This window comes from Cibotium barometz, chromosome 16, assembly GCF_041138505.1.
Source record: "Cibotium barometz isolate CiBa-2024 chromosome 16, ASM4113850v1, whole genome shotgun sequence".
Classification (NCBI taxonomy): domain Eukaryota; kingdom Viridiplantae; phylum Streptophyta; class Polypodiopsida; order Cyatheales; family Cibotiaceae; genus Cibotium; species Cibotium barometz.
In genome coordinates, this window is record NC_141061.1 from 57,284,206 (window position 1) to 57,303,185 (window position 18,980).

An 18,980-nucleotide genomic window follows, 5' to 3' on the forward strand; every position below is an offset into this window, starting at 1 on the left:
CAATCAAAAGCTTGAATTTCTTACCCTGGTACTCTGCTAGAGTGGGGAGGATTGAAAATTGATGTGTAATCCCCTGATGCTCTGTTTTGCGACATAGATCTCTCCTTTTTCTTCCTTCACTTCCTCAGCTATAGTGACGGCTTTAGCTCTGCTGTGCAGTCTGAGATGAAACTCTCTCTCTCTCTCTTTGGTTTCCCCAATTTTGGGAGGGAGTTCGGAGACTACTTTGCATGGAGGCTGCAGGCTGAGTTGGCACTCTTCTGGGGTTGCCCTGATTTTGGTGCGGGGGACCCTGATTGGATTGATATGAAGGAGACTATCTATGAATTCTGGGACCTTGGCTTCCTTGACCCAGAGAAGGAGATAGGTAATCCTTGAGCTGGTGCCCAAACCCCTGATATCCAAAGCACCTATTCTCACTTCGAAGCTCTTCCCTCTGCATTCTTGAAAGAGCCAGAATTCCTAAGAAAGAACCTTAAGGGGGAAAGGTCTTCCTTCATTCCTGAAATTTCTCGACTCTAGATTTTGGTTGGGACCTTGGTGTCTCTTTGGAGGCGGAAGGTTTGAAGAACTTCACGGTGTCTAGAATCTCTTGAAGGATGAGGGAGCTAGCTTTGCGGGACTTTTACAATGAAAGCTTTGGCAAAGTCCTTTGCCATTCTTACAGCTTCTGCCATGGAGACTGGTTTGGCATTCTTGACCAGTGTGTCTAAGGGTTCATTCATTCCTTGAATGAACCTGGCCATGAGTTGCTCTTCATCTAGCGGTGGTGAATATTTTAGGAGAAGAGGAAATGCCTGGTGATATTCTTCAATGGTTTTGCTCCCCTGATTTAGCTCTAAGAATTTATTCATCTTGGTTTTTAAAAATTCGGGGGGACAAAATCTCTTCCTTAGATAGGCTTTAAGATGTTTCCAAGACTGGGTATTCGTGTCTAGATGGTTAGTGTCGCAATGGTTTCTCCATGCCATCCTAGCTGTTTCCACAATTTTCAGCCTAGCAAGAGCCATTTTGCTCCTCTCGTTGTATCCGATGACATCAAAATATTCCTCTCGTCGTATCTGATGACATCAAAAGATTCCTCCATCGCTTCAACCCACTTCTCCACAGCCTCGCCCAAGTTCTCCCCTTCACCTTTGAAGGGTCCTAGGGCTGAGTTCTATGAAGAGCCTGTGAATGTCGGGGTCAAGCTCCTCTTCATCAAGGAGAGGATCTCGCTGTGACGGCCAGAGTTCCCTCGTCTCATGATTTTGCCAAAAATGATACATTATTATTATTTTTTAATTTCGTCCCACGAGATCCTAAGACTTAAGATATTCGAAAAATAATTTCTTAAACAAGATAAATGATCTTATTGGAGATCTATGACATATGCCCGGTAACAGATTTTGGTTCATCAATTCGTCACTTAATAACAATCACTTATACAACATGAAATTTTTCCACAAAACATTTTTTATTTATATAAAAGTTGCAATATGTACATAGAGCAGCTCGGCGCTCCAGAAGTCAAAATCTCCTCAGGAGACACATGAGATGGCGATACTGGGCTATAGACATACCCCAATACAAATGTTCCCTTACTGCCAAGGGAGCTACTATCTTCTCTTGAGGAATAAATTGACTAAGGCGTCTTTAGATATGGTAGGAAAGTCTAAAATCTCGAGGCGTCAGCTGTGACATGCTACCCTGCAAACCACTTGTGCTACCGTCTCTCCGCTGGGTCAGGGAAATATAAATCCTCGAAATGACCCACGAGTCTCGCTCGGCTTGTTCAAGTTCTAGAGGAAGAGATGATATGCTCGAAGGTGAAAGCAATAATGTCTTGTGACTCGGTGAGGTCGGGAACATCAGATAAGTGTGGAACTTCCATCTATAAAACCAAATTCTTTGATTAAAATTCTTCATTAATGAAGCTTAAGAAATAAAAATACAATATGTAAATGCTCTTTTTGAGTTTTTATTACAAATTTTTGATAAGAATTCATTTTTCCTTATTAGCTTTTAACAAGGCTTTGATACCAGCTGTGAGACCCCCACCCCCTCCGCAGTGCCCCCTCCGAGGGCGGCGCTGGCAGTGTCAACCTCTCGTGCATGGGGCAGGGATCCACACTCGACCCATAGATATCCGAACAAGAGACTAGTCCGGCGGTTCCTCCAAAACGAGCCCGAAAAAACTTCCCTCACTCGGAAGGCACGGGCAATTCTGCCAGGAAATCATCTAACGAGAGAATTAATCTAACGGGTCACTATTCAAATTGATCCGACCGAACGTGAAGTCACATGGTCAGATCAAAGAAGAGACTTGCACTTGGTCCACAGAATCATCGCTTTTTTCCTCCTTTACAAACGAGGCACAGCCGCTGATTCCCTCCCACAGAACAAGGGCCTTCCCAGGACAAGGATCTTCCCAGGACTTAATCTAACTAACGAAACTAATCATAACTTAATTGTATCATAGGAATCCCCTGGCCCATGGGTAAGCCAACCGCCCGACCACTGTATTGGTGGGATTCCTTTATAAAAATTTGGTTATGTTTTGCCCGGGTACCAAGGAAAAGAGTTCTCAGGCCCCCTAGCTAGAGTTTCATGCAAAATTTAAGGTAGGCATACCACGTACACACCCAATATAAAATTGCCATTACACGAGAGTCGGCTGTCTTTAAAACAATCCTTCAATGAAAATCATACTAATACTGATCCTAATCCTCCAAAATATTGAGTCCATTGTATTACAAAATATGTCATCTAGACTCTTCGTTGAAGACCAGCTGGCCAACCAACGAGATCTAATATCAAAATTTGATTCACAAAAGTCATTTTTTTTAGTCCATCCAAATCTTCCTTGACGCACGCATGGGTGTCTTAGCAACCGCGAGCTTGTGCATCACCTTGTCATATCAGAACCCTCTAGGATCCTACTTAGGTGTCCTAGCACTTCACTGAGGGACCACTTCGTCGGTCCTTGCCCATCGTACCGGAACCGTACCATTTTAACCATACCAAGGTTGGTCAAGACCTTGGCAGGCTTTGCCACGAGCGACGTCCCTCGATGACTCCCCGATAGCTATTGTAACAAGCCTCTTCTTATAGTAAAAAACATACCAAATGCTTTCTCCTGCATTCTGGCATAAAACAATCCTTTAAAAGAAAACAATGGTTCTATGAAAGTAAAATTCTCGGTTTGAGATTGGTTCCACAAAACCCTTTTTCCTTAATCCATATTTTCATAATAATGAGAATCATTGATCTCTCATTATGAAAACAATGGTTCTATGAAAGTAAAATTCCTGGTTTGAGATTGGTTCCATAAAACCCTTTTTCCTTAATCCATATTTTCATAATGAGAATCATTGATCTCTCATCAGGGTAATCTACCCATCATTTGACTGACTATCAAACTAGATTCTTGGTGATTTCGGTCATGGGAAAACTAGTTTAATTCAACGGTAGTCTATTCTTTGTATTAAGAACTGGAATTGGTCACCACGAAGTTTTTGGTTGATTCAGATTGAGAGATGGACAAGTAGCTTACTAACCGTCCCTCTCATAGTCGTGGTCTAACAAAAATCATTCGGTTTAGTTCTAGCTTTGATTCCATAGAATTTCTTCAGATAAATATCTACTAAACTTCTAACCGCCGTAAGAAAATTCCAACTATTCAACGAGATGCAAATGGCTTAAACACTTCTTAGGTTCCTTGCCATAGCATGACCAAAGGATATCTTCTATTACTTGATTCACTCTATGAGTTTGGCCATCTGTCTCTCGGGGTGATAGGCTGTGCTGAGATTCAAGAAAGTTCTTACTGCTTCAAAGAATGCAGTCCAGAATTTTGATGTGAATTTGGGATCTCTGTCACTTACTATCCTCCTGGGTAAGCCATGCAATCTGAAGATCTCTTTAAGGAAAACTCTGGCAACATCCACTGCACAGTGTATGTTTCTTTCACTAGAATCAGATGGGCAACTTTAGTTAGCGTGTCAACTACCACAAAAATGGAGTTGTAACCTGATTGTATTGAAGGTAATCTAGGGACAAAGTCCATACTGATACATTCCCACTTCATCTGTGGGATTTTTAGAGGTTGCAGTTTCCCTGGCATCTTGACTCTCTCTGCCTTGACTCTCTGACACATTAAGCATTTTTGCACATGATCAAGTACATCCTTTTTTAGTCCTGGATAGAAGAAGCATTTCTTTACAAACATATAGGTTTTTATAAACCCTCGATGTCTAGCTATCAGGCGATCATGGACTTCTCTCAGAATCCTTCCCTTTATTCCTCCATCATTGGGAATGCATAGCCGATTATTATAATACATGAATCCTTCATCTAATTTGAACCTAAGAACTCAACTCAGTTCCTGAGGAGTCTTGCTTTCCTCCATCAGAATGGTAGCAATAGGGGCAAAGAGTTTGTCCTGCATGATTTTCTCCCTTGCTTCACTAATCAATGGATTCGACACCACTGTAATTACAAGCAAGGAGGCTTTTATGTTGAGCGCATTTGCCACCACATTTTCTTTCCCCGGCTGATATTTAATTTCAAAATAGAATTCCTGTAGGGTCTACATCCATCTCCTTTGACGCATGTTGAGATCCCTTTGGGTGGAGATCCACTTCAGACTTTGATGATCTTTCATCAAGGTGAACCTCTCTCCCAAAAGATAATGTCTCCACAACTTTAGAGCATAAACTACTGAGAGTAACTCCAAGTCATGGATGACATAATTTCTCTCATGTGTTCTGAGTTTTCTGGATTCATAGGCCACTGCATGACCTTCCTACATAAGAGTACCGCCTAAGGCAAACCCAATGGCATCAGTAACTACCTCAAAGGGTTTGGTAAAATCTAGTAATTTAAGGAAAGGGTTGGTTTACTAAGGCTATCTTCAGTTTATCAAAGGCACTCTAACACATTGCAGTCCACTCAAAAAGGGTACTCTTCTTGAGAAGGTTAGTTTAAGGGGATGCTATCTGAGCATACCTAGGTATAAAGATCCTATACCATCCAATTAACCCTAAGAATCCTCTGACTCTTTACCGTCTTAGATTTCGGCCAATCTACGACTACTTGGATCTTTGCAGGGTCAGGAGAAATCCCATCCTTTGACACTATGAATCCCAAGTATTCCACCTGGTCAATAGAGAAAGAATACTTTCTCTTTTTTATAAAGAGTTGCTGTTTCCTTAGGATTTCCAGGACCTTACGCACATGATCTTCATGATCTGCAGCATTCTTTGAGTATACCAAGATATCATCAAAGAAGACAAGAACAAAATCATCCAAGTATTCTCTAAGAATATCCTGCATAAGATGATTAAACATCATCGGGGCATTAGTCAAATCCAAATGGCATGACTGTGAACTCATAATGCCCATAGCGAGTATTTAATGCTCTCTTTGGGATGTCCTATTTCTTGATTCTGATTTGGTAGTACTGGATTTGAGATCTATCTTTGTGAACATTTGAGTCCCACTTAACTAATCCAGAAGTTCATCAATCCTAGGGATAGGATATTTATTTTTAATTGTTAATTGATTTAATCCTCTGTAGTCAATACAGAGTCTTAACGTTCCATCAATCCTAGGGATAGGATATTTATTTTTAATTGTTAATTGATTTAATCCTCTGTAGTCAATACAGAGTCTTAACGTTCCATCTTTCTTCTTTTGAAAGAGAATGGGCACACCCCAAGGTGAGACACTGGGTTTAACGAATCCTTGCTCTAACAGTTGTCTTAACTGCTCCTTAAGTTCTATGGCTTAAGAGACTAGCATTTTGTATGCACGCTCAGCCCTACTTGGATGAGCTTCGATCTCATGATCTACTTTGCAAGATGGATGCATCTCAGTCAGCTCTTCATGGAATACATCTGCATAATCACTTAACCACTTTGGTTCTTTAGCCTTCCATTTTATGTCTATCGGATTCATCTTAATGACATAAACAGCTTGCCTCTTTCTGAGCCCTTTTAATAATTTAGAAGCCTTGACTAATTGCAGCACTGGGGATTCGAAAATTCCAGTTCCTTGAACTTTATTCCCGTGAAGGTCAATGAAAGAGATGGTTCCTTTGTGACAATAAATATCAGCTTGATTCTTATGGAGCCAATCCATTCCAAGGATTTCATCATAAACTCCCAAGGGTAGGAATCTGAATTGGCACTCTGTTATGTTCCCATCTAGACTAAACTGAATAAGGTCTGTCTCAAGGTGTGTGAAAAGAATTTTTCCACTGGCCAATTCCACTTACATAGGTTTCCTTGATTTTTGATTTAGGACTAACTTATACAGACATCCTAGGAAAATAAAAGAATGAGTACTACCTGAATCAATCAAAAGCTTGAATTTCTTACCTTGGTACTCTGCTAGAGTCGAGAGGACTTAAATGGTTATTCCCCTGATACTCTATTGCGACATAGATCTGTCCTTTTTCTTCCTCCACTTCCTCAGCTATAGTGATGGCTCTAGCTGCTGCAGTCTCTCAGGTGGAACTCTCTCTCTTTGGTTTCCCCATTTCTCGGAGGGAGTTTGAAGACTGCTTTGCATGGAGGCTGCAAGTTGAGCTGGCACTCTGCTCAGGTTGCCCTGATTTTTGCACGGGGGACCCTGATTGGACTGATATGAAGAAGACTGTCTGTGAATTCTGGGACCTTGGCTTCCTTGACCTAGAGAAGGAGATGGGCAATCCTTGAGCTTGTGCCCAAACCCCTGACATCCAAAGCACCTGTTCTCACTTCAAAGCTCTTTCCTCTGCATTCTTGAAAGATCCGGAGTTCCTAAGAAAGAACTTCAAGGGAAAGGTCTTCCTTCATTCTTGAAATTTTCCACTCTAGATTCTGGTTGGGACCTTGATGTCTCTTTTGAGAGGCGAAAGGTTGGAAGAACTTCCCGGTGTCTGGAATCTTTTGAAGGATGAGGGAGCTAGCTTTGCAAGACTTTTACAATGAAAGCTTTGGCAAAGTCCGTTGCCATTCTTACAGCTTCTGCCATGGAGACTAGTTTGGCATTCTTGATCAGTGTGTCTAAGGGTTCGTTCATTCCCCGAATGAACCTGGCCACCATGAGTTGCTCTTCATCTAGCGGTGCTGAATATTTGAGGAGAAGAGCAAATGCCTGGTGATATTCTTCAATGGTTTTGCTCCCCTGATTTAGCTCTAAGAATTCATTCATCTTGGTTTCTAAAAATCCGAGGGGACAAAATCTCTTCCTTAGATAGGCATTAAGATGATTCCAGGACTGGGTATTCGTGTCCAGATGGTTGGTGTCGCAGCGGTTTCTCCATGCCATCCTAGTTGTTTCCACAATTTTCAGCCTAGCGAGAGCCATTTTGCTCCTCTTGTTATATCCGATGACATCAAAATATTCCTCCATTGCTTCAACCCACTTCCCACAACCTCGTCCAAGTTCTCCCCTTCACCTTTGAAGGGTCCTGCCTGAGTTCTGTGAAGAGCCTTGCAAACGTCGGGGTCAAGCTCTTCTTCATCTTAGTAGTGAGAGGATCTGGCTGATGGCCACAATTCCCTCGTCTCATGATTCTGCCAAAAATGATACATTATTATTATTTTTTAAATTTTGTCCATGAGAGTCCTAAGACTTAAGAGATTCAAAAAATAATTTCTCAAACAAGATAAATGATCTTATTGGAGATCTATGACATATGCCCGGTAACAGATTTTAGTTCGTCAATTGGTCACTTAATAATAATCACTTATACAACATGAAATTTTCATAAAATATTTTTTTATTTATATAAAGGTTGCAATATGTACATAGAGTAGCTTGGCTCCAGAAGTCAAAATCTCCTCAAGAGACGCATGAGACGGTGATACTGGGCTATAGACATGCCTCAATACAAATGTTTCCTTACTGCCAAGGAAGCTACTATCTTCTCCTTAGGAATAAAGAGACTAAGGTGTCTCTAGATATGGTAGGAAAGTCTAAAATCTGGAGGTGTCAGCTGCTGACATACTACCCTGCAAACCACTTTTGCTGCCATCTCTTTGCTGGATCACGGAAATATAAATCCTCAAAATGGCCCGCGAGTCTGGCTCGGCTCGTTCAAGTTGTAGCAGAAGAGATGAGATGCTCGAAGGCAAAAGTAGTCATTTCTTGTGCTGGGTGAGGTCAGGAACACCAGATAAGTGTGGAACTTCCATCTATAAAACCAAATTCTTTGATTAAAATTCTTCAATTAATGAAGCTTAAGAAATGAAAATACAATATGTAAATGCTCTTTCTGAGTTTTTATTACAAATTTTTGATAAGAATTAATTTTTCCTTATTAGCTTTCAACAAGGCTCTCATACCAATTGTGAGACCCCTGCTCCCTCTGCAGTGCCCCCTCTAAGGGCGCTGGCAGCAAGAAGTGTTAGCCTCTCACACGTGGGTGGAGGGATCCACACTCGGGGTCTCGCCTACCGTAGATATCCGGACAAAAGACTAGTCCGACGGTTCCTCCGAAACCGAACCCGGAAAAACTTCCCTCGCCCAGAAAGCACGAGCAATTCTGCCAGGAAATCATCTAACGGGAGAATTAATCTAACGGGTCAAAGTCTTAACTATTCAAACTGATCTGACCAAACCTAAAGTCATATGGTCAGATCAAAGAAGAGACTTGCACTTGGTCCATAGAATCGCCGCTTTTTTCCTCCTTTATCAAGGCACAACCGCCGATTCCCTCCCACAGAACAAGGCTCTTCCCAAGACTTATTCTAACTAACAAAACTAATTGTAACTTAATTGTATCGCAGGAATCCCCTGATCCAGCATGGGTTAGCCAACTGCCCGACCACTCTATTGGTGGGATTCCTTTATAAAAATTTGGTTATGTTTTGCCCAGGTACCGAGGAATAGAGTCTCCAGGCCCACTAGCGCCAGCATTTCATGCAAAATTTAAGGTAGGCATACCACGTACACACCTAATATGAAATTGCCATTATAACAGAGTCAGTTGTCTTTAAAACAATCCTTTAATAAAAATCATAGTATTACTAATCATAATCCTCCAAAATATTGAGTCCATTGTATTACAAAATATGTCATCTGAACTCTCGTTGAAGACCAGCTGGCCAAACAACGAGATTCAATATCAAAATTTGATTCACAAAAGTCATTCTTTTTAGTCCATCCAAATCTTCCTTGATGTAGGCATGGGTGTCCTAGCAACTGCGAGCCTGAGCATCACGTGGTCAGAACCCTCTAGGATCCTACTTAGGTGTCTTAGCACTTCACTCAGGGACCGCTTCGTCGCGGTCCTTGCCCATCATACTAGAAGCGTACAATTTTACCCGTACCAAGGCTGGTCAAGACTCGGCAAGCTTTGCCCGTTGAGCGACGTCCCTCGATGACTCCCCGCCTACTGTTACAAAACGAGCCTCTTCTTTTAGTAAAACACATACCAAATGCTTCCTCCTGCATTATGGACGTAAAACAGTCCTTTAAAAGAAAACAGAGGTTCTATGAAAGTAAAATTCTTGGTTTGAGATTGGTTCCACAAAACCCTTTTTCCTTAATCCATATTTTCATAATGAGAATCATTGATCGCTCATCAAGGTAATCTACCCATCATTTAATTGACTGTCCAACTAGATTCTTGGTGATTTCAGTCATGGAAAAACTAGTTTAATTCAACGTTAGTCTATTCTTTGTATTAAGAACTAGAATTGGTCATGAAGTTTTTGCTTGATTCAGATCTAGAGACAGACAAGTAGTTTACTGACTGTCCCTCTCATAGTCGTGGTCTAACCAAGATCATTCAGTTTAGTTCTAGCTTTGATTCCATCGATTTTTTTTAGATAATGAACTTCAAATAACCATAAGGAAATTCCAACTTTGTGAATTTCATTCCTTCTTAACCATAATAGATTAAGAAATGGTTTTATATGAGAATATCGGATTTTAATGAAAATGCTCTTCTTTCATTTAATCTAATTTTGGGTAAATACCAATTTGGTGATTTAACCAAATAAAATATCTAAAAATATTCTTTCTACCACTTAATTTCTCAACCTTAATTCTTTAGGTGGAATTATGGTGAAAATTCCTCTTTTGTCTCACCAAAATTTAATTCAAATCTTTCTCTACTATACCATAAAAATTCTTCTTTTAACTAAATACAAATATCCATTTTTTTGAATAAGTTTAAAATTCCTTTTTCTCATTTAATGATTGGATTCCAATTGTCATGGGAATTCCTCTTTTATCATAAAATAAATTTATCTAAAATTTCTCTTTAAATTAAATAAATATAATCATTATTTCAATTATACCAAGAATTCCACTTTTACCATTTAAATGATTGAGTTCCAAATGTCACGGGAATTCCTCTTTTATCAATTAAATTTTTTCTTGCATAAAATAAATTTATCTAAGATTTCTCTTAAAATTAAATAAAAATATCCATTAATTCAAATATGCCAAGAATTCCAATTTTACCATTTAAATGATTGAATTCCAAATGTCATGGGGATTCCTCTTTTATCATTTAGTTTTTCTCATGCATATAAATAAATGTATCTAAAATTTCACTTTAAATTTAAATTTAAATATTTATTATTTTAATATATCAAATTTTTTCTTTTTCCATTTAATTACATGGATCTCCATTATCATGGGAATTTCTCTTTTTTTTTCATAAAAATAAAAATACCAAAAATTTCTCTTTTCTTTAATTAAATTATTTATGCATAAACACTAAAAATTAGTTTTCCATGAATGTGATGATAATCATTCCTTTAGCATAGGATGACTAATCCTAGAATATGGTAGGAAGTCCTCTTTTCACATTATGCATAAAAATGAGTTATGTGTTAATTTCTGAAATTTTTCCATGGCTTCGCTACTATTATTGATAATTTTTAATATTTCTGGAAAGAATAAGACTTTGTAATACCATTATGATAGAATAAATATCTTTAGACTTAAATCCAATTTATGGAATTAAATCATAAGGTTACCATAATTTTATTAGCATAAAAGCAAAAAAAAGCCATTTTCTTAACCTCTAGCTTAACTAGCATAGAGTTTGATTTTTGAATTAAGAATTTATCAATGAGAAGCATCCATTTGAATAAAGAATTATTCATAGAAATGACTATTCTTTTGGGAGAGAGAGATATACATAAGAAGCATCCTAATTAAGCATAAAGACTAACTTTTTTTTATTAATAATTAGAATTCTTATAGAAAGTTTGATTTGCATTGAAAACAATTAATTTGAAACTTCTCAAGCTTGAGAGGGGTTGAGAAGTGAAATCTTTTGAGAAATTTATTAATGAAAACCATGAAATTACTTGTTACCTCTAGATTTTGCTTTCTTCTTTATCTTAGAAGGAAGCCCCCAACCAATCAATTGGTTTAGTATGTTGAGAAGAAAGCTCCAAGGATTGTTGAAGAGAGAGAGAAGCTCCAATCTCTCCATAAGTAGAGGAATTTTAAGGGATAATAGAAAATATGAGTATTTTAATGTAATACTGGCATGGTATAGTTCACAGATGAGAATACAAAAGAATGAGGGTCTATTTATAGATGAGGGAGGCCACTAATTGAGTCCAACTAAGGAATACATCTACATAATCACTTAACCACTTTGGTTCTTTAGCCTTGCATTTTATGTCTACCGGCGGATTCATTTTAACGACATAAACAGCTTGCCTCTTTCTGAGCCCTTTTAATAATTTAGAAGCCTTGACCTAATTGCAGCACTGGGGATCTAGAAATTCCAATTCCTTGAACTTTATTCCCGTGAAGGTCGAGGAAAGAGATGGTTCCTTTGTGACAATGAATATCAGCTTGATTCTTATGGAGCCAATCCATTCCAAGGATTCCATCATAGACTCCCAAGGGTAGGACTCTGAACTGGCACTCTGTTGTTACGTTCCCATACATCTAGACTAAACTGAATAAGGTCTATCTCTCAAGGTGTGTGAAAAGATTCTTTCCACTGGCCAATTCCACTTGCATAGGTTTCCTTGATTTTTGATTTAGGACTAACTTACACAAAAATCCTAGGAAAATAAAAGAATGAGTACTTCCTGAATCAATCAAAAGCTTGAATTTCTTACCCTGGTACTCTGCTGGAGTTGGGAGGACTAAAAATTAACGGTTATTCCCCTGATGCTCTATTGCGACATAGATCTGTCCTTTTTCTTCCTCCACTTCCTCAGCTATAGTGATATCTTTAGCTGCTGCAGTAGTCTGAGGTGGAACTATCTCTCTTTGGTTTCCCCAATTCTGGGAGGAAGTTCGGAGATTGCTTTTTGCATGGAGGCTGCAGGATGAGGTTGCACTCTTCTGGGGTTGCCCTGATTTTGGCGTGGGGGACCCTGATTGGACTGATATGAAGGAGACTATCTTTGAATTCTGGGACCTTGGCTTCCTTGACCCAGAGAAGGAGATGGGCAATCCTTGAGCTAGTGCCTAAACCCCTGACATCCGAAGCACCTGTTCTCACTTCGAAGCTCTTCCCTCTACATTCTTGAAAGAACTGGAGTTCCTAAGAAAGAACTTCAAGGGAAAGGTATTCCTTCATTCCTGAAATATCCCGACTCTAGATTCTGGTTGGGACCTTGGTGTCTCTTTGGAGGCGGAAGGTTGAGAGAACTTCCCCGTGTCTGGAATCTCTTCCTGTGTCTGGAATCTCTTGAAGGATGAGGGAGTTGGCTTTACGGGACTTTTACGATATGAAAGCTTTGGCAAAGTCCTTTGCCATTCTTACAGCTTCTGCCATGGAGACTGGTTTGGCATTCTTGATGACCAGTGTGTCTAAGGGTTCATTCATTCCCCGAATGAACCTGGCCATGAGTTGCTCTTCATCTAGTGGTGGTGAATATTTGAGGAGAAGAGCAAATGCCTGGTGATATTCTTCAATGGTTTTGCTCCCCTGATTTAGCTCTAAGAATTCATTCATCTTGGTTTCTAAAAATCTGGGGGGACAAAATCTCTTCCTTAGATAGGCTTTAAGATGATTCCAGTACTGGGTATTCGTGGTTAGTGTCGCAATGGTTTCTCCATGCCATCCTAGCCATTTCCACAATTTTCAGCCTAGCGAGAGCCATTTTGCTCCTCTCATTGTATCCGGTGACATCAAAATATTCATCCATTGCTTCAACCCACTTCTCCACAGCCTCGCGCCCGCCCAAGTTCTCCCCTTCACCTTTGAAGGGTCCTGGCTGAGTTCTGTGAAGAGCCTTGCGAATGTCGGGGTCAAGCTCTTCTTCATCAAGAGCAGTGAGAGGATCTGGCTGACGGCCACAATTCCCTTGTCTTATGATTCTGCCAAAAATGATACATTATTAATTTTTTTTTAAATTTTGTTCACAAGATCCTAAGACTTAAGAGATTCAAAAAATAATTTCTTAAACAAGATAAATGATCTTATTGGAGATCTATGACATATGCCCGGTAACAGATTTTGCTTCATCAATTCATCACTTAACAATCAATTATACAACATGAAATTTTTCCACAAAACATTTTTTATTTATATAAAGGTTGCAATATGTACATAGAGCAGCTCGGCTCCAGAAGTCAAAATCTCCTCACAGGAGATGCATGAGACGGTGATACTGGGTTGTAGACATGTCCCAATACAAATGTTCCCTTACTGCTAAGGGAGCTACTATCTTCTCCTTAGGAATAAAGCGACTAAGGTGTCTCTAGATATGGTAGGAAAGTCTGAAATCTCGAGGCGTCGGCTGACATACTACCCTGCAAACCACTTGTGTTGCCATCTCTCCGCTGGGTCAGGGAAATATAAATCCTCGAAATGGCCCGCGAGTCTGGCTTGGCTCGTTCAGGTTGTAAGTAGAAGAGATGAGATTCCCGAAGGTGAAAGCAATCATATCTTGTGACCGGGTGAGTTTGGGAACACCAGATAAGTGTGGAACTTCCATCTATAAGACCAAGTTCTTTGATTAAAATTCTTCATTAATGAATCTTAAGAAATGAAAATACAATATGTAAATGCTCTTTCTGAGTTTTTATTATGAATTTCTGATAAGATTTCATTTTTCCTTATTATCTTTCACAAGGCTTTGATACCAGCTCTGTGAGACCCCCGCCCCCTCCGTGGGTGGTGCCCTCCGAGGGCGCTAGCGGCAAGCAGTGTCAGGCTCTCGCGCCACGCGGGGCAGGGATCCACACCTGGGGCCTCGCCCACAGATATCCGGACTATAGACTAGTCCGGCGGTTCCTTCGAAACCAAACCTCGAAAAACTTCCCTTGCCCGGAAGGCACGGGCGATTCCACCAGGAAATCATCTAACAGAAGAATTAATCTAACGGGTCAAAGTCTTAACTATTCAAACTGATCTGACGGAACCTGAAGTCACATGGTCAGATCAAACAAGAGACTTACTTTTGGTCCATAGAATCACCACTTTTTTCCTCCTTTAACGAGGCACAGCCGTCGTTGATTCCCTCCCATTCCCTCCCATAGAACAAGGATCTTCCCAGGACGACTTAATCTAACTAACAAAACTAATTGTAACTTAAGTGTATCGCAAGAATCCCCTGATCTAGCCTACTAACCTCAACTGACCCATGGGTTAGCCAACCGCCTGACCACTGTATCGGTGGGATTCCTTTATAAAAATTTGGTTATGTTTTGTGGGGTATAGGAAAAGATTTCCCAGGCCCCCTCATTAGGAAATTTTTGGATCCAAAGAGGGCCTCTTGGATTAACTTTTGATTAGGAATGGACGAGGGCTGGGTGCACTTTTTTGACTTCTATGACCCTAGGGGGCCTAGGCTTTGGTTTTCTAATGGGGCCTAATCACTACTCTTGTCCCCCTACCTCTTGGGCCCAAACTTAGAGGTCCCCCCACCTAGAATCGCGCAAATAAAAAACCCTAAAAATTAAAAATTTTTAATTTTTTTCCCAAAAGTGTGTTTTTCCTCTCAAACTTCCCCCCAATATACTCTAGGTTTGGAAAGCTCATTTTGAACCTCTTTCTTCCTCTTCTAAGCTCTCCATTGCTGCAAAAATTCCATACCTCTCAAGCTCTCCCTCCTTGTCAAGCTCCCTCTCCCTCTTTCTTCCTTTTGTAAGCTCTCCATTGCTGCAGAAACTCCATCCCTCTCAAGCTCTCCCTCCTTCTCAAGCTCCCTCCCTCTCAATCTCCCTCTCTCTTTCTCTCTCAAGCTCCCTCCCTCTCCATTGCTGCAGAAACTCTATCCCTCTTTAGTCTACCCTAGGTTTAGGAAGCCTATTCTCAAAGTCTAACCCTCTTTTAAGCTTTCCATTGCTACACTGAAAACCCTGAACTTTCTCTCCTCTCCACTCTTCTGTTGTAAAACAAGCTTTTCTTTTCCCTTCTTCTCTTTTCTTACCACCATGGCCTCTTCCAGTAATGTGAGAAGACCTAGGGAGAATTTGGAAGAGCTTGTGCTGCTGCATAACACAAGAGATGAGAATGGAGTTTGGGCTCCAACAAGATTCAGGGTTGGGGCTTGGGTCTACATGCAGCCAAACTCTAAGGGACCACATCGCGAGTGCACCAACTGGGGAATATGCTACATCATTGGAAGGGGCAGCTACAAGCTTCAAGCATACTAAGAAGGACTGGTTGCCATAGTGCAACATGTGTATACCCTTGGAGACTTGTACATTCAAGGCCAACGACCAAGGTTTCCTTCAAATTGTCAATGTAACATAAACACAGCTTTAACAACATGCTAATATTGGATTTTTTGTTTCAAATTTTCTTGTGATTCTCCATTTTCTTATGTCTCTCTACAGATATTTTCCCCTCTAATTATGTTGAGGAACAACCACTACAAAGCCTCATTGGAGTTTTCTATGCTATGCATGCATCCATTGGAGAGGCAATGTTTGTATCTCAAAGCCCAAGTGATCTTGTACAGAACAATATCTTTTTCTTTTCTCACTCATATTTTGTAGATAAAAAACCAGGTTTATTTGGCAAGCTAGAAGAGATCCCCAACCCCCCTCTTAACAATCCCGGATGGCCCAAATCTGATGCTTGGACCATCTTATGCTTAAAGTTTAAGATGGTAAGTGATATCAAGACATCACTCAAGTTTTCAAAGGCATCTAGGTCAGTAGGGATAAATTGGTTTTGTCCTTACATGTTTTTGTGCACATGTTCAATTCCATGCCAATGCACCAAACAAAAATAATGTATATTTGTAAGGAGGTACGGTCTGACCTCATTCAAGGATTACTAGAAGAGGGTTGAGGTGATGTGTACAAGTGCAAGTAGTAGATTCTACAGTGTCTTTCAGGTTCTTGAAGGCACGCTCTATTTTGTACATGCGTCTGCACTACCAAAGATGGATGCAAAAGCACGGGACATGGATCCCACTTCAAGCCTCAGAAGAAGAAATTATGCCTATTGAGGTAGCTGTGATGATGCAAAATGGATGGATTGAGCGAGTGGCAGACAGCAAGCAAGCATTGGAGCGTAGCAGACCTGCATCAACACTTTAGCATCATGGGCTTTGACAATGTGGAAGAGTCAAGTTTCAAGTTGATGAGAAGAAAGGTATATCTGAATCCACTACATGTCTAGAGTTAACCCTTACACTTTCTGGTTATTGTGCCACTTTCTATATTTTTACAGATTGGGAAGCGTAAGGAGGGGACAACCATGGTCTCAGAATCATGGCAAATGGGAGACTCTGGGAGAGTTCAGGAATGCCAGATAGATTTGGGGTACCCATCTATAAATTCCCAATTCAATTTATGAGTTTTCCATTTTTGAAGTTCATTCAATATAATATAAACAAGTGAAAACATTATTTCCTAGATTTACTTTAAAATTCTTAAGCAATTTTTGTTGCTAATGCGTAGATTATAATAGCGCTCTGATACCAACTATGAGATCCCACTGCCCCCTCTGCACACCGGATTCCCGGATGGTAGCACAGCGGAAGCAGCTCCCTCTTGCGCGGGGCAAGCTTTCCCACTCGAGGCCTCACCCTCGAATGTCCGGGCACAAGACTAAGCTGGTGGTCATTCCAAAAACCGAAACCGGAAAAATTTCCCATGCCTGGAAAGCGAGGACGATTCCACCATTTTGAATTTCTTAACGAATTTTTCTAACAAAGTCAAGGGGCTGATCTAACCTTTATTTGAATAAACCAGATAGAAGGGAACTATAACAGACTTAACTTGAAAGAATCAATGCTTTTTTCCTAATTGAATTAGGCACAGCCATTGATCTATTCATTTGAGAAGTCTTCAGGCTTTTAATTAACTAGTCGAGTTCTAAGCGTGATTTTATTAACCAATTTTATTATTAAAACTCTACTGATTCTAGTCCATGGGTTAGCCACCGCCCAACCCCACTGGAATAGTAGAACCAGACAAGTACTCACCCACCCATAATTGAAAGCCTTTCTTCACTTTTACTTTAGAAAATAGATACTCACACACTCCTCTTTAAAATTTAATTTATAAAACAATCCATTGACAAACAATTACTGGGTACAGATGTCACAACTCAAATTTTCCATTCAATCCTTGTTTCTCACTAAACAGTATCACTCTGGACTCTCCATTGAGACCAGCAGGTCAACAACAGGATCCAATAATAGATTACAATAAGTTTCTCATCACCATACATATATATCTTCCACGACATACGCATGGGTGTCCTCGGCACCGCAAGCCCTTGCATCACCTAGTCAAAACCCTCTAGGATCCTCCTTAGGTGTCCTCGCACTTCACTCAGGGACCGCTTCGTCGGCGTTCGTCCATCATACCGAAAGCGCACCATTTTTACTATACCGAGGCTGGTCAAGACTTGGGCAGGCCCCTTGCTGCGTAAGCCGTCCTTTGAACACTCCCCGTGCTAGCTGTTGCAACCGAACTTCCCTGATGTGGAAGGGAGATATGGTGGGAGTTAATGAGAAAGGAGATTTGAAGCCGATAAGAAAGATTCAATTTATAGAGAATGAAGATAAAAAATTCAAAAAGTAAGAGAGAAAGTATGAGAAAAGTCAAAAAGTAAGAGAGAGAGTATGAGAATATTCCCTTTAAAAAGTGAAACTAGGGGGTATGGCTGATGTGGCAAGGCAAAAAATAGGGGTCATCATAGCCTTTGTCTCCCTTAAGCCCAGCTTTTTAAGCTCTAATCCCTTAAAATTAGGAATCCTTAGGAGGCCCTTTTTGGGTCCAGAAAATTCCTAATGTAGTCGGCGTTTCATGCAAAATTTAAGGTAGGCATACTGTGAGATCCCACTGCCCCCTCTGCACACCGGCGGCGGATTCCCAGATGGTAGCAGTGGAAGCAACTCCCTCTTGCGCGGGGCAGGGTTTCCTACTCGTGGCCTTGCCCTCGAATGTTTGGGCACGAGACTAAGCTGGTGGTCATTCCAAAAACCGAAACCGGGAAAATTTCCCATGCCCAGAAAGCGCGGACGATTCCACCATTTTGAACTTCTTAATGAATTTTTCTAACAAAGTCAAGGGGCTGATATAACCTTTATCTGAATAAACCAGATAGAAGGGAACTATAACAAACTTAACTTGAAGGAATCATCGCTTTTTCCTAATTGAATTAGGCACAACCGTTGATCTATTCATTGGAGAAGTCTTGAGGCTTTTAATTAACTAGTAGAGTTCTAAGCATAATCTTATTTATTATTAAAACTCTACTGATTCCAGCCAATTGGCCCATGGGTTAGCCATCACCCAACCACTGGAATAGTAAAACTAGACAAGTACTCACCCACCCATAATTGAAAGCCTTTCTTAACTTTTGCTTTAGAAAACAGATACTCACACACTCCTCTTTAAACTTTAATTTATAAAACAATCCATTGACAAACAATTCTTGGGTACAGATGTCACAACTCAAATTTTCCATTCAATCCTTGTTTCTCACTAAACAGTATCACTCTGGAATCTCCATTGAGACCAGCAAGTCAACAACAAGATCCAGTAAAACAGATTACAATAAGTTTATCGTCACCATATATATATATCTTCCACAACATATGCATGGG